Here is a 17,233-nt window from a genome sequence, read left to right as displayed (position 1 = left end):
GTGCTACCACCCCCATTTTAATGGTGTGGAAATCAAGGTTTAGGGATGTGTGGTAACTTGCCTAAAGATCATAAAGCCAGAAACAGGCAGACTCAGGATATTTGAATCCAGGTGCCCCTGCTTTTAAAACTACAAAGCTCTGCATTAAGGTGACAGGGCAAAAGAGTTGGAGAGGCAGGTTGGGGTAGGTGGAAGCAGGCCTTCTCTGCCATTCTGAGGAGTCTGGATGTTATTCCTGGGGCAGTGGGGAGCCAGCGAAGGTTTCCTCGCAGGGGCAGGCATGGCTGTGCCTGAGAATCACCGGCTGCCCGGTGAAGGCGGAGTGGAGCTGCTGGGCTGAGCTAGTAGACGCAAGGCTGGGCGCCTCCTCAGGCGAGTTGCGCCCTGGGGAACAGAGATCTTAGGAAGGAATTCAAGTGCCTCCGACCGCGTGCGTGTCCTCACTCCCAAGTGCACTGCCCGGGGATGCGGCTGGGCTGGGTTCTCCCCAGGACACCCGAGAGCCTTCCTGCGCACGCAAACGCTGGGGTGCGGAGCAAGAGCAGGGTGGGCCCAGCACCCACGGACCCCTGCACATGGCGAACAGCTCCAGTTGCCACCGAGTCATCCCTAAGGTCCAGCATTGTTTTGGCCACAGCACGCTGGAACGTGAACTGCAAAGACCAGGTGAAAGGACCAGCTTTAATCCCCGAGGCCCAGAGAGGGAAAGTAACTGGCCCAAGATCACACAATCAGATAGTGGCAGAGGCAGGACTAGAATGCAAGTCGTCCTCTAGATTCTATCCTTTCAGGCTGGAGTTTATTTCGGAATCAAAAGAAGAATCAAGAAACAGTCACTGAGGAATGGCCGCGGGATGCCTAATGCTCTGGGGAATTTTTTATTTATATTTTCATTTTTTATTTATATTTTCCCACTTTGGGAATCCTCTCGGAGGGCTCCGGGCGCCCTCCCCGGCTGGCTGTTGTCGCACAGTCCCCAAAACAGCGCAGCATCCCCAGCACTGCCTGTGCGTCCCTCGGTCCCTTGAGCACAACCGGTCAGCTGTCAGTGACGGCGGGGGTACAAAGCCTGGACCTTGCTGCTCAACCTTCAACCTTCAGGCAGGGAGGGTGTGTGGATGGAATGCGGTAACTGCTCTGGGGCCAGGATACCTGCGTTCAAACCTCTGCCCTGGTACTCACTAGCTGTGAGACCTCCCCGCTCTGTGCTTGTTTCTTTATTATTATTATTATTTTAATTTTTATTTATTTATTTTCTGGCCATGCTGCCTATGGGATCTTAGTTTCCCACCAGGATCGAACCAGTGCCCTGCAGTGGGAGCGCAGAGTCTTAACCACTGGACTGCCAGGGAAGTCCCCACAGTTCTTCATTTTTAAATCAATGAAAATAGCAGTGCTTCACACAGTTGGGTGTGAGGATTAAATAACATAAGCAGTGTTCAAGGGCTTAGTAAGGCTTGCCACAAGATAAAGCCCGGTATTACTATTCACTTGGGAATCAGTAGGCTTGGGTGCCTGCCACTGACTAATCTATTTATTGGACAAACCTTCCAGATGCTGCATAAAATCTGCCTCTTCCACGAAGTATACTCAGATTAACTGTGCTCAGTTTAAAGCCTCCTTGATTCCCAGAATTTAAAGCACAGCTGGGGACTTCCCTGGTGATGCAGTGGTTAAGACTCTGCTCTCCCAATGCAGGGGGCCCGAGTTTGATCCCTGGTCAGGGAACTAGATCCCACATGCATGCTGCAACTAAGAAGCCCACACGTCTCAACTAAGAGTGTGCATGCCACAACTAAGGAGCCAGCGAGCTGCAACTAAGACCCAGCGCAACCAAATAAATAAATAAATAAATATTTTAAAAAAATAAAGGGACTTTCCTGGTGGCACAGTGGTTAAGAATCCACCTGTCAATGCAGGGGACGCGGGTTCGATCCCTGGTCCGGGAAGATCCCACATGCCGTGAAGCAACTAAGCCCGTGCCACAACTACTGAGCCTGTGCTCTAGAGCTCATTCGCCACAACTACTGAAGCCCGCCCACCTAGAGCCCATGCTCCGCAACAAGAGAAGCCACCGCAATGAGAAGCCCGCATACCGCAACTAGAGAAAGCCCACTCACAGCAAGGAAGACCCAATGCAGCCAAAAATAAAAAAAAAAAAGACAAGAACTTAAAATAAATAATTACTTAAAAAATAAAGCACAGCTGGCATTCTCTAAACTAAATGTAATGGCAGTGGGAAAGAGCAGCCTGTGTATCCCCCCTCCTCTCACAGCACTAAGCCAGACTCAGAAGGCCTGGGGGTTGTAGTCTTACCCCGGACTAGCTGCTGACTAATCAATTTGGGGTAAATGATTTCATCTTTGTGACTCATTTCTTTCAGTAAAATAAGGGTGACAGTATCTGTTTTGCATGATGAAAAAAGTCAGATTCCTGACTACACTTTGAGAATGGGAAGAAACAAAGAGGCAAAATGTTTTTTCAAAGCATATTTCATAAACCAGAAAAATGCTAATAAATAGTGTTTTTCTTTTCTGAATTTTACCTTATTTAAAAGTTTTACAAGAAGATGCATTAATACATTCTCATGGTGAACGATTCATAGTATTAGTCAAAAAAGGGCAATCAGTTATATATGAAATGTGACCTCAACTTTGTTTAAAAAAGCGTAAATACACTGAAAAAATAAACAAGGAAATCCACCAACATGTTAACAATGGTGGTAGGATTACTGGTGATTATTATCTTCATTTCATTTTTCTACATTTTCCATTTTTTCCTGATGAGGATATATTATTTTTATAAACAGAAGAAAAGTACAATTATTTTTAAAGCAAAATAATGTATTTGCAAATATTCAAGGCTAAGCAAAAGCAAGTTGGATGTCGTCTACGTGTGAGTCATTAGAAACCTTTAAGATTAAAATTCTGCCTTTTGGAAGTACCTGTCCTCCAACTATGAGTCAGTCCATGTTTTTTTTTTTCTCATTTAAAGCCTCATGCAGAGCTCCCCACTCCTTCGGTTTCCAGAACTTCACCAGCCTCCTTGACTGAGGGTCCTCCTTTTGAACTCGGGCCTGGCTGTGCTCTGTGGAGCTGAAGACCCTTGAAATCCCTGCAGTTACCAGCTTACTTCATTAGACGAGAAGGCCTGTTATTCACCAGTTTAAAAAAAAAAAGCCGTGGCATTCGTGCCCCTGCTCTGGGTTATTGTGCCTCTTTTTACAGTCCATGAGGATCTTCTTAAAGTCCACCACAGCCTTACTGAACCTAGAAGCTCAAAAACTTTCAATGGCTCGTTTCCTTTAGGGTGGGTATTGGCCAACTTCCTTAGTCTGGCATTTAAGGACTTGTAAGATGGGAACCACCTTTCCTTACAACTCCCATTAAGTCAAGCAGATGGTCTGCTAGCCAGCCGCACAGCCAGGCCAGCAAGGGACAATAATGAGCGAAGAGTATAGGAATGCAATGGGGGGGACTTCCCTGGCGGCGTGGCGCAGTGGTTAAGAATCCGCCTGCCAAGGGCATGGGTTTGATCCCTGGCCTGGGAAGATCCCACATGCCGCGGAGCAACTAAGCCCGTGTGCCACAACTACTGAGCCTGCGCTCTAGAGCCCACGAGCCACAACTACTGAGCCCATGTGCCACAACTACTGAGCCTGCGCTCTAGAGCCCGTGAGCCACAACTACTGAAGCCTGCATGCCTAGAGCCTATGCTCTGCAACAAGACAAGCCACCGCAATGAGAAGCCCGCACACCACAACGAAGAGTAGCCCCCCCTCACCACAACTAGAGAAAGCCCGCACGCAGCAACGAAGACCCAATGAAGCCAAAAATAAATAAAAATTTAAAAAATAATAAATACGTATATATTTTTTTAAAAAACAATGCCACGGGGAAAGGTGTGGACTATGGCAAACAGGAGCAAAAGCATAGACCTTCTAAAGGGACTGTCACTTTTTTTTTAATTAATTTCTTTCATTTATTTATTTTTGGCTGCGTTGGGTCTTCGTTGCTGTGCGCGGGCTTTCTCTAATTGCGGAGAGCGGGGGCTACTCTTCGTTGCAGTGCACGGGCTTCTCATTGCGGTGGCTTCTCTTGTTGTGCAGCACGGGCTCTAGAGCACAGGCTCAGCAGTTGTGGCACACGGGCTCAGTAGATGTGGCTCACGGGCTCTAGAGCGCAGGCTCAGTAGTTGTGGCGCATGGGCTTAGGTGCTCCGCGGCATGTGGGATCTTCCCCGACCAAGGATCAAACCCGGGTCCCCTGCACTGGCAGGCGAATTCTTAACCACTGCGCCACCAGGGAAGCCCCGGGACTGTCACTTCTTGATGTCAATTAATTGCTGCCTGTTGGGATCTTTCAATTTTTCAAGAGAATTGAGAAATCTGGATCTATATGTGAAATCTTATTTTTAAATATTAGCAGCTAATTCACAAAACACATTTGGCCAGTCTGCTGATCACAACGTGTGACATGTCAAAGGAACACAATGAACTTTTCTCCCTCCGTACCTTTGCTTTTGCGTTCCCACTGCCAAGAACACCCTCGCACTCATGTGGGTCTCATGAACTCCACCTATTCTGTTAGGCTCAGCCGAAACACCACCTCTTTTGTGAGCATTCCCAGATGACCTCAGCTAGAAGTGACACCTCCCTCCCTGGGGCTGCAACATTTAGTCCCCATCTCATGCTATGGTTATTTTGATGAGTCCTATCTCTCTTGGTAGATAATGAGCTCCTATAATACAGGTGACCCTCGAGCAACACAGGATTTAGGGGCACTGACCATCCCTATAACGGAAAATCCGCATATAACTTTAAACCTGCCCTCTTTATCTGCAGTTCTGCATCCTCAGATTCTACCTACTGTGGCTCATATAGTACTACAGTAGTATTTATTGAAAAAAAATTCAGGTATAAGTGGACCCACGCAGTTCAAACCTGTGTTGTTCAAGCGTCAACTATATTCAGCAAATATTTATGGAGCACCTGCTTTGTTATAGGCACCAGGCTAGGCACTGGGGATACAGCCCAGAGCAAGATGGATAGTCTCTGCCTTGATGGAATATAGAGTCTAGTACAGGGGACTGGATTTTTAAATTAACCATTCTCAAGACACCTAATTCCGATGTGTGATGAGTTTTATGGAGTGAAGAGAGCTTCTAAAAGGAACTTAATCCAGACATGAGGATTAAGCTGGTCACGAGGCTGCGCAGGGAAGCATTAGCACTAAGGCTGCACAGTTTGTATACCGCACAAAGGTAACGGGTGGAGAGGGCAGGCGAGAGCGGAGATCCAGTCCTGCCCAAACTGTGCCTTTTTTTCTTTTTTGGCTGCACCACACAGCTCACAGGATCTCAGTTCCCCTATCAGGGACTGAACCCAGGCCACGGTAGTGAAAGCCGGGAATCCTAACCACTAGGCCACCAGGGAATTCTCAAAGCTGTGCCTTTTTCTAATTTGCAAAAAAACATTTTGTAGTCTAACGGGGGCAGTATTTAGTTCCTCCTCCCCTCCGACCACCTCCTCCCCAAAAAGCTGCTCTAAATTAACACAGACTCTATTAAAAACAGTGGTCTCTCTCTCTCTTTATATATATATAAGTATATATATCCTCAAGAGATGTCCCCTGTACTCCCTTTCTACCAGAACACACCCTCTAAATCCTTACTTTAAAGACTTTGGGGATCAAGGAAGGCATCGCTGAGGAAGTGAATAGGAGCTGAGACTGAAGGTAAGAAGGGGCCAGGCAGCTAAAGCACGAGGAGCACCACGCACGAGGCCTCTGAGGAGAGAAAGTGCCATAGCTGAAGGATCTATTGATAACAAGCAGCCAGCGTGGCTGAAGCGTGGATAGACAGGGAGTGCGGCAAGGGTGGGCTGGGTAGTGACCACACCACACATGGCCTGTAAGGCCACATGAAGGGGTTCGATCCTCATCCTGCAATGTCTCGTATTTCCCCCTCCCTGACCATGCTGCTTATGGGTGTCACTGCCCATGGGCAATCCCCTAGACAGCATGATAACACAAACTACCTTTCCAGAGCTCCCACCATGAGCCACGCACTGTGGTGAGGCCACACGTCCGGTTCACTCTTCCTTCCCTATCCTCCTAAGGAAGTAAGTGTTCTTTGATTCCAACTGAGCAGATGAGAAAATCGAGGCACAGTGAGGATAAGCAGCCTGCCCAAGGTTACCTGGCTATTGAAAGGTGGGCTGGGATTCCAGGTCTCTGATTCTGAGCCCTTCCTCTTGACTGCCTTGTAACAAAGACCCTTGCAAATAAACAGAAGGCACAAGGAGTTCAGAGCCTGGCTACTCAAAGAGGGGTCTGGGAGCTTGTAGCATTGGCATCACCTGGAAGCTTGTCAGAAATGTAGGAGCTTCAGTTCCATCACTGTCCTACTGAATCACAATTCTCCTCTTACAAAAATCATGTACATATTCCAGACTGAGAAGCACTAGAGAATAATCCAAGCAAACTGGCATATTGTCTTTGCAACCCTCATACAACAGTCTAGTGTCTCAAAGGCCAAGTTTCCAGTGACTTGAAAACAACTTCTTATAACCAAATTTGCCAGAATTGCCAACTGTGCCATCCATCCACTTACCCTAGTTCTGTTTTCCATTCCAACTCCAAGGGAAAGATCCTGAGAGGCTACCATCACCTCCAGAGTCGGGCTGCTGTACACTCTACTTCTGCTCAATTCCTTAGTAGAGATCTGCCCTTATATAGAAAGAAATCTGAAGTTGTTGTACCCTTCTCTGGTTAATCACTGTTCCAAAAAATCTTCTATTTGGCGTCCACCCTGATCTCCAGATCATTTCCTGGGACCCACTTTTCACAAGCCAATTCCTTTCCTTAGCCTGCATTCCAAAGGAAGCAAAATGGTTTGGTGGAAGATTGGTAGGTGAGGGAAAGCTGGATTCTCCTTCTGCATTAAGGCCACATGTTGCGTGACTGGGAAACTCCCACCTCCATTTCCTCATTCCCATCTGAGAAATGAGTAGGATGGACTACATTAGGAATCACTAAATCAGGGGCTTCGCAGGTAACAGAAAGGAAGTTCAATGGCCTAGGTGAAATAGGAAGGAGTAGTGGGGACTGTGGTGAATTAGAGGACGCAATGCCTTGACTAAAGAAGGCAGCCCCACTCAGCAGGACGCTACGGTTGTCATGGGAAATATTGGCCCAGTGTTGGCATATACTCTAATTTTTCAAGACTTGGGAATCAGATTTCCCCCCTATGAAATAGCCTATGGTGTTTAAACACTGGCATCTGGCTAAAACTTAAACAACACTGTGTGGGCCAAATAAAGATCAGGTGCAGGCCAAACCTGCCCGTGGGCCGCCAGTCTGCGATGCCTGGCCTGGATGCCACCTAAGGTTACGCTTAGATTCCATCCTATGTGCAGCTCTTCAAAATGCTGCTGTAAGGGAGGCGGCATCAGCGCCTTCCGGGGCCCGTCGCTCCTCCCCATCGCGGTCCTGGGCCCTGTCTGTGCCTCTTCGCAGGCCTCTCGGGGAGACGGCCATGCGCCGGGACTCAGCCTTGTTCGTGGTGGCGGTGACGGGTCGCACAGGGTCGCTTTCTTCACACCCTCCCTACCTGCTCGCCAGCTCTCCGGGCAGCGTCCGCGGCGATGACTCAGCCTCGGGCAGCCTGAGCCACGAGGGAGGGGAGGGGAAGGAGGCGGGGGAGGGGAAGGGGCGGGCGTGGCCGGGCCAAAGGAGGAGGGAGGGGAGCGAGGAGGAAGGAGGATAGAGGGGAAAGGGAGGGAGGCGGAGCAAGGGAGGGGGAGGCGAGGCCGAAAGCCCAGCCCCCGCGTCCTCCCGCTCGCCGCCTGACGACTTAGGGCTGGGTGGGTGCTGGCGGGCCTGAGAAGAGCGGAGTGTGGGGTGGGGGTCGGGGCGGGGGAGGCACCGAAGGGAAGGTCTTGAGCTTCCGGCACTCATCCCGCATCCCGGAGTGTCCTTGTTGGCACGCGGTTCCTAGCCACACCCGCGGACCCACCCCTGCCGCGGTTGGATTAGTGCTGGGAAAGGCACCTTTAGACACGGACCCTTAGTGATCACCTCCCTCCCTGTGGAGGCCTTGGAGCACTGGGCAGTTAGAAGGGGACGGAGATGAGGGAGCCGGGGCCCTGCTAACCCGGGTCTTGCAAGGCAGAGAGAAAATCCACATCGCCTACCCGCAAGTGGAAATTTAAAGGAGGAAATGATCTACTGGCACATTCTGCTGGGCTACACAATAGCTATAATGCAAGGTTGAATTTGGAAGGTGGCCCAAGGAAGTTTCCTTAGCAATTTTTAAAAATATAAATGAATTGATGAATGAACGAAATGTGCTACAGGAGCATATCTGTGTGCATAGAGAGGACAGGTTTTCTTTTTGTTGTAATGTCTTTGTGTGTGTGTGTTTGGGAGGATGTATAGGAGTCTGTATGTGTACCTTTTTTTAAAAATTAATGTATTTATTTATGGCTGCGTTGGGTCTTCGTTGCTGTGCGCAGGCTTTCTCTAGTTGCAGTGAGTGGGGCTACTCTTCGTTGCAGTGTACGGGCTTCTCATTGCGGTGGCTTCTCTTGTGGCAGAGCACGGGCTCTAGGCGCACAGGTTTCAGTAGTTGTGGCTCATGGACTCAGTAGTTGTGGCTGGTGGGTTCTAGAGCGCAGGCTCAGTAGTTGTGGCACACGGGCCTAGTTGCCCCGAGGCATGTGGGATCTTCCCGGACCAGGGCTTGAACTGGTGTCCCCTGCACTGGCAGGCGGATGCTCAACAACTGCACCACCAGGGAAGTCTTGTATGTGTATCTTGAATGATGTACGCATATGTATGCTTATAGGTATAAGCACATTGATAGCTGTATATGAGTATGTGTGCTCAGAACGTGTCTCTGTGTATATGTACGGATATTTTTATATGCCTAAATGTTAAACAAGTGTGTATATGTATGAGATCTATGGGCTTTCCTGAGTTTGCATGTAAATATGTGTATGGACATGAATTTGTGGGTTTGTGAGTGTGACAGCATGTACTTGGGTATGTATTGCTATTGTGTGCCAGTGGTGTGTGTGTGTGTGTGTGTGTGTGTGTATGGGACTCCGTGTGCCTTGGTGAGATTGCGTTATGGTTATGTGTGTTCGTGAGTGTATGGGAATACATTTGTGAGTCTGTGACCAGGGCTGGGGTATGCCTTGAGGTTGCTTGTGTGCTTAGATGAGAACAGGTGTGTTTTTGCAAGTCTGAGTGGATATGACTGTAATGAGTCTGGTTATCTCTATAGCCAGCCTAGTGATTCAGTCTATGATAAGGGCCAGGTGATTCTTAAGGGTTGGGCTGGTCAAGGTGCCTCTTGGAGGAGGAGGTCCTCAGAGGGTGGGGACTGTGGAAGTAGGAAAAGCCCCGGGTGTCCTGGCCCAGTGGCCATCCAGAGCAGTGGGAGGCAGGGTGAGCAATGTAGGCTGAAGCAAGACACAGTGACCTTGAATGCCAGAACAGGTCGTCCTCCAGTTCTTCAGGGCCTCCTCTGCCTTCCTCCACCCTCTCAAGTCTGCTTCTCTTGTGGCCTCCTCGCTGTCTACCTTGTCAGTGCTCTTCTGCAGAGGCATGCCCTCGGTCATTAACAATAGCAACATTATATAAATAGACATTTCTCTAAAGAAGACATACAGATGGCCAAAAAGCACATGAAAAGGTGCTCAATGTCACTAATTATCAGAGAAATGCAACTCAAAACTACAATGAGGTTTCGCCTCACCCTGGTCTGAATGGCCATCATCAAAAAGTCTACAAACAATAGGGCTTCCCTGGTGGTGCAATGGTTGAGAATCTGCCTGCCAATGCAGGGGACGAGGGTTCGATCCCTGGTCCAGGATAATCCCACATGCTGCAGAGCAACTAAGCCCCGTGCGCTACAACTACTGAGCCTGTGCTCTAGAGCCTGAGAGCCACAACTAATGAGCCTGCGTGCTGCAACTACTGAAGCCCGTAAGCCTAGAGCCTGTGCTCTGCCACAAGAGAAGCCACCGCAGTAAGAAGCCCGCGCACCGCTACAGAGTAGCCCCCGCTCACGGCAACTAGAGAAACCCTGTGCGCAGCAACAAAGACCCAACACAGCCAAAAATAAATAACTAAAATAAATAAATTTATAAAATAAAAAAACGTCTACAAACAATAAATGCTGGAGAGGGTGTGGAGAAAAGGGAGGTCTCCTACACTGTTGGTGGGGATGTAAATTGGTACAACCACTATGGAGAACAGTATGGAGGTTCCTTAAAAAACTAAAAATAGGGGCTTCCCTGGTGGCGCAGTGGTTAAGAACCTGCCTGCCAACGCAGGGGACACGGGTTTGAGCCCTGGTCTGGGAAGATCCCACATGCTGCGGAGCAACTAAGCCCGTGCACCACAACTACTGAGCCTGCGCTCTAGAGCCCACGTGCCAGAGCTACTGAGCCTGCGTGCCACAACTACTGAAGCCTGTGCGCCTAGAGCCCGCGCTTCGCAACAAGAGAAGCCAGCACAATGAGAAGCCCACTCACTGCAACAAAGAGTAGCCCCCACTCGCTGCAACTGGAGAAAAGCCCACACGCAGCTACGAAGACCCAACACAGCCAAAAATAAATAAATAAATAAATTTATTTTTTTAAAAAACCAAAAAACTAAAAATAGAATTACCATATGACCCAACAGTCCCACTCCTGGGCATATATCTGTAGAAAACCATAATTCAAAAAGATATATGCACCCCAATGTTCATTGCAGTACTATTTACAATAGCCAAGGCATGGAAGCCATGTAAATGTCACTGACAGAGAAATGGGTAAAGAAGATATGGTACATATATACAATAGAATATTACTCAGCCATAAAAAAGAATGAAATAATGCCAATGGCAGCAACATGTTTGGACCTAGAGATTATCATCCTAAGTGAAGTAAGTCAGACAGAGAAAGCCAAATATCATATGATATCACTCATGTGGAATCTAATTTTTAAAAAATGATACAAATGAACTTATTTACAAAACAGAAACAGACTTACAGATATTGAAATAAACTTATGGTTACCAAAGGGGAAACGTGGGGCAGGGGGCTAAATCAGGAGCTTGGGATTAACACACACACACTACTATGTATAAGATAGATAACCAACAAGGACCTACTGTATAGCACAGGGAACTCAATATTCTGTGATAACCTACATGAGAAAAAATCTGAAAAAGAATGAATATATGAATATATATAACTGAATCACTTTGCTGTACACCTGAAACTAACACAACATTGTAAATCAACTATACTCCAATTAAAAACAAAAAAAGCAACATTATGGAACACTTACTGTGTGCCTGTCCCCCAAAAGCTGTGAACAGGCATTGGCTCAGCTTAGTTTCCCCAGTGTTACAGAGGGGGCCACTGAGGAGGTGAAGTGCCTGTTCCCGGTTACACAGCTAGTAAGGGTGCCTCCAACTCCAGGGGCTGCATGCCCTCTCAACTGCTGGACCAGGCAGGGTCTCACAACTTCGGCACTACTGACACTTGGGGCCGGGGAGTTGATAGTTCAGTGCCGTGGGGCTTCCCTGTGCCCTGTGGGATGTTCAGCGTCATCCTTGGTCTCTGAACACTAGATGCCAGTAGCACTTCCCATTCCAGTTGTGACAACCAAAATGTCTCTAGGTATTTCCAAATGTCCCCTGGGGATAAAATGACCCCTCCCCCCCGATTGAGAACAAGTGTGCTAAACTATCCTGCCTCCCTGGATGAATGTTTTCTGAGGGGCTGCACCATCTGCACCCTGTCCGGTGGCTTCAGCAGTCCCTCTTCTTTCACAGTGATCCTCACTTGCACGCAGGAAGCCCCTGGCCTCTGTCACAGTCAAACAGAATGTTAACTAGCTGGGCCACCTTATCCAACAACTCAACCTCTCTGAGCCCCAGCCACAGAAAGCACAGGGCTCAGCACCTCCACAGCTCTTATTATTATCATCTGAGTCACAGGGATTCCCTGGGGTCAGAGCCAGGAGGAAGAGGGCCCCAAGCTGTAGACGATGCTGGTTCTGCAAGTTTGCCTTCCTGGTTCAGTGAGAAGGACTCAGTGCTACAGAGTTGGGCCAAAGCTGGTCCCAGGTGACGCTATCATATTTATGCTATTTCATCTTTGCAAATAAAACAAGCTGACTTTTTCCACCAGCAGAACCCAATTTTAATGAGCACATGCTATGCTGTGGCCAGAGCAGGTGCTCAGGAGGGGCGAGGCAGAGCCATCAGCAGGACTATCACATGTCCAGGCCCGGACTCCAGTTACAGACAAGACACAGGTGATAACACCTGCAGAGGCCTTCCATTTCCACAGAGTCATGCCTGACTCTGCCACCCAGGAAACTCTCTTTTCCTCTTAGCTATGTGTTCCTTCGCTGCACCATCTCTCCTAGTCTCCAATCCCTGCAGTATTCCTGATATTTACAGGGCCCTATATCCAATCCTCTTGGGAGGCTGCAGAGCCAAGTGGTCAAGGGTGAGGGTTCTGATGCCTCATCGCCTGAACCTGTGTGATCCTGAGCAAGGCACTTCACCTTTCTGTGCCTTAGCTTCCTCATTTTGAAAATGGGGATCTTAAGAAGCCCAATCTGGCAGGATGAAATGAGATAGCAGTACACTAAAAGATGCTAGGCCTGTAGTAAGCCCTTAATAAATAACAGCTACCATTACTGTTGTTATTCTTCATTAACAATGAACTGCACATGAGCAGTTACTAATTGCAAGGCACTGTGCTAAGCCCTGCACGACTCTTTTCTCATTTGATCCCTTCAGCAGCTCTACAGGAAGGTGCTGTTGTTAGCCTCAGCAGGGAAGAAGAAGCTCAGGTACAATGATAAGTGACTTATCCAAGGTGACAGAGCTAAAATGAACCAGAACCAAAGTGTTGTTACTGCAAAGCCTCACGGCCCTGAGCTTCTCCACTGAAAGCAGATTTTACCGTAGGAAGGAAGGGCTCTTCTCCAGCTGAGGGGCCCCCGGAAATTTGAGAGGCCCAGAGAAGAAGGCAGAGAGGGGTCTGAACAGAAGGAGGGGTTTGGCTCAAAATGGGTGAAGTTTCCTTTTTCAACTTTTGATGAAATCACCTAACATAGTGGGCTGTGGTCTCATGACCTCTAAGAGGAGTTGCCAAGCTTTTACTAGCACATAAAGTTTATTTTTGTTACAAGCCATGGTGTATATTGTTCCAGTGCTTTTTGTTTGAATTGGATTGTAGGAAGGTACAGAAAGGTGTTAACTTGCTACAAGTCACAGGACAGATGGGAGGCCCATTTTAAAACTGGTGCCAAAGAAAGATGGTGTGTTTACCAGAAGTTGTGAGAACTAGGCCAGGTGAATATATAAGAGAGGATGGCCTTTGTGGAAGGGTTAGTTCTTCCAACACATGTGCCAAAGGGGACAGAGAGAGTCATCTGGTAACTGTTTTGTTTTCTTTTAAAGATATTCAAGACATTGTTTTTCATTGTACTGTGATGGTGTATTTATTGCTATGTAGCAAATTACCCCAAAGCTGAGTGGCTTAAAACAAATATTATCTTGTAGTTCCTGTGGATCAGGAATGCAGGAGTGATTTAGCTGTGTAGGCTATGGCTTGGAGTCTCTCATGAAGTTGCAGTCTAGATGTAAGCCAGGTCTGAAGTCATCTGAAGGCTTGACTGGAACTGGGGGATCTGCTTCCAAGATGGCGCATTCACATGGCTGTTGGCGGGAGGCCTCAGTTCTTCACCATGTGGACCTCTCCATAGGGCTGCTTGAGTGTCCTCACACCATGGAGGTAGGCTTTCCCCGGAGCAAGGGACAGCAAGATGGAAGCCACGTTGTCTTTTATACCTAGCTCCAGAAGTCACACAATATTGTTTCCCGAATAACCTGTTCCTTACACAGGTCAGCCCTTCTCAGTGTGGGAGGGCACCACACAAGGACGTGAATACCAGGAGGTGAAGATCATGGGGCCATCTTGGAGGCAGGCTATCATAGTGGTCATCATTGCCCATTTGTTTCCTACTGTATGGAAGACTCTGGATTTCAAATCAAATCCAGTATTCAAACTGGGCTGCGAACACCAAAAAGTTGAGAGCTGCTCATCCAATGGCTTCATTTTATCTGGACCTGCCTGTGGTCCCCTTGGGGGTGTGGCTCCAGCAGTGTCCCAGGTTGACTCCATCAGAAATAAAGAGCTATGATCCCATGACACTGAAAGTTTGTTATCTGCTCCAAGTGCCAGCAGGGTGCAGTGGTTAAGGAGTATGAACCTTGTAACCAGGCAGAACTGGATTCAAATCCTGACTCCCCTGTTAATGAGTTGGGGACTGGGCAGTTGGCTTAACTTCTCTGAGCCTCCGTGTCTTTATGTATAAAATGGATTAAGATCAACTTCACAGGGTCATTGGGGCCATGAAATACTGGATGACAGAGCGATGATAAAAGGAGTCAGGTACTCTGCCAATGTTCACCCATAGGTTTGTTATTAATAGTGATAACAGTAAAGTACTGATAATAGCTCACATTTATGGAGCTCCTAATATTGTCAGTCTCTGAAGCTTAGAGCAGTTAAGACACACAGCTATGAGAGCTGAGACTCAAACCCAAGTTTGTCTGTTTCCAACCAAACTGTTGGATAACTTGCGTTTTTCACCTGATAGTCTGTAATTATGGACAGTACATGGTTTTACCTCCTTCCCCTTTCCCCTCTTTTTGGCTGCTTAGTAGTACATGGACATTGCATAATTAAACTATTTCCCCTATTGTTAGATACTTAGTTTCTAATTTTTTGCTATTAACAATGAGGCTTCACTGAGCATCTCTGCTGCCCAGGCATTTGCCCAGAGCTCACCACGTACCAGGGGCTGTGCCAGGTATCTGACATATGTACCTTGTTCAATCCTCCACCAGCCCAAGGACATCAGCTAGGAAATGACACTTTCAGGCTATCATTCTGTTGTCTAACAGAGTGCCTTTTATAAGGATTGAGAATCCCTTGCTTTCTCACTGCTGAAGTTCCTTATTCCAATAGGGCCCCCAAGGAGTACCTGTGTTTCCTCTGCAGCACGTTCCTGGGAAATCAGAGAGCTTGGAGTCTGCAAACACACGTTTAACAAAAGGACAGGTTCACAGCAACAGGGCCTCCCCAGACACGGCCCTGTAACAGACAGGATTGGCCAGGTTATGCTGCAGTGGCAAACAACCCCAAGATAGTGGCTTAAGACACCCATTATGTGGCTATGACGGGCTCTGTTTTTGTTTTTCAATTTATTTATTTTGTTTTTATTTATTTTTGGCTGCGTTGGGTCTTTGATGCTGCACGCAGGCTTTCTCTAGTTGCAGCTCTCGGGGGCTACTCTTCATTGCAGTGCGCTGGCTTCTCATTGCGGTGGCTTCTCGTTGCAGAGCACGGGCTCTAGGCGCGCGGGCTCAGTAGTTGTGGCACACGGGCTTAGTTGCTCCGCGGCATGTGGGATCTTCCCGGCCCAGGGCTCGAACCCGTGTCCCCTGCGTTGGCAGGTGGATTCTTAACCACTGCACCACCAGGGAAGCCTAGGGGTTCTGTTTTGTGTTGTCCTTACTCCAGGCCCTAAGCTGATAGAGGAGCCACCAACCTGAATACTGCCACTAGTCATTCCAGGAGGCAAGAGAGAATGCAGTCATTTGCACACTGGCTCTTAAAGCTTCCACTTGGAAATGACTGCTTACTTCCTCTCACTTTTTTTTTTTTGACAAAGCAAGTCACATAGGCATGCGTAACTCTGCAGAGATGTACATCCTACTGTGTGCCCTGAGCAGGGAGAACGAGAATATTTGGTGAACAGCACTGACGACCACCACAGGCCTTTTCTTCTGCTGACCATTTAGAAGGAGTCTGACGATCAGAACCATGTTTTGGAACAACTGAGTCCAGGCCAGAAGTGCCCAAGTGTGTCTTTGCCTTCTGTCCTGGAAGAAAGACCCTTACTTCGCAACCCTCTTTACTCACACTGTGAAGCTGAGTTGGCCCTGAATCTCTGGGGCTCCAGGAGATAAGGAGAACAGAGAAGTGTGGGTCCAGGGAGATGGACCGGGGGTGACTACGGGTGGAGCTCTGTATTCTGAACTGTATCAGCCATGGAGTGACCGTGCGTCTGTGCTCTTCGGCAGTGGAAAGGGCATTTGACTCCTGTGTGACCTTGGAAGGTCATCTGGAAACAACCTAAATGTACTTCAAAGTGAAATGGTTATACCAGCCAGGTATACAGACCTTTAGTATTTATATAAATACTAAAGAGAAATGATAAAGAGTGTTTATATTTATACAGATGTACCTTGAAAACATGATGTTGAGTGGGGAAAAAAAGCAAGTGGCAGAATGATATGTGCAGTCTGATACCATTTACGTAACTTTGAAACACATACACTGAACACTACTACACATATTGGTCTTTGATGCATGTGCTGCATATAATAGTGGTCGTGGGGTTTGGGGGTTGGGGGAGTGGGGGGGAGAGGCTTAGATGGAGAATGAAGGAGACAAGTGGGGCTTCAACTCTGTAATTTAAAATAAACACACAGGATAAGCACATATAATAAACTTTTAATAGCCGTCAATTCTGAGTAGGAAGACTTGAATGCCTGTGATATTATTGTTTGTATTTCTTACGTTTTTAGAATGAAAAAGGGGAAAGCTTGCTTGGTCTCTTAGGTCTCAGTTTCCCCATCTCTCAAATAAGGTCATTGATCTAGAATGGTGGGTGGTTATCACAGACCAGTAAAATTTCAGGAAAAAAAATGGGGGATAGGGATGTCCATTTTAAATTTTGCCCACAATGGGTTTTAAGAAAACTGAATTATCTATTCTGACCATGATTTCATAAAAAGAAGGAACATTTTTAACATGAAATTAGTGGGAAGGACACACTCTCAGAATAGAGAGCTGAATAAAATTTTGTTCTTGTTTTCCAATAACTTATTTAGTAAAAGAAACACATACTCATTATAAAACATTTGGAAAATTTATCATGAACAGAATAAACTACTCACCCCTATTTTCACCACCCAGAGGAAAAATTGCGGTCATATATATATATATATGTTTATCGTGTGTGTGGTATTTCTAATTTATATATGACTTTTGCTCCTTTTTTCTTATTGTAAAATTAATACATTAATGGGGATTTAGAAAAAAAGATAAACAGAAGAAAATGGAGATATTAATAAATTGAGC

The 17,233-nt window shown here is 47.3% G+C and overlaps 1 long non-coding RNA gene across 1 annotated transcript in view; it reads right to left on the bottom strand.

Moving 5' to 3' along the window:
- The window catches only part of LOC137759709 (uncharacterized), a 41,230-nt gene extending 33,532 nt beyond the window's left edge, over window positions 1-7,698 (bottom strand). Inside the window, exons 1-2 of the long non-coding RNA XR_011073129.1 lie at window positions 7,612-7,698; window positions 6,613-6,728 (exon numbers count right to left, since the gene is read on the bottom strand). This is a non-coding gene — a long non-coding RNA (uncharacterized lncRNA). The remainder of the gene's footprint in view (window positions 1-6,612; window positions 6,729-7,611) is intronic.
- Between the last annotated feature and the right edge of the window lie 9,535 nt (window positions 7,699-17,233).

The sequence above is a fragment of the Eschrichtius robustus genome, chromosome 2 (genome assembly GCF_028021215.1).
Source record: "Eschrichtius robustus isolate mEscRob2 chromosome 2, mEscRob2.pri, whole genome shotgun sequence".
Classification (NCBI taxonomy): Eukaryota; Metazoa; Chordata; class Mammalia; order Artiodactyla; family Eschrichtiidae; genus Eschrichtius; species Eschrichtius robustus.
Note: the sequence above shows the minus strand (reverse complement) of the source record. Positions and strands in the feature narration are given on the sequence as shown.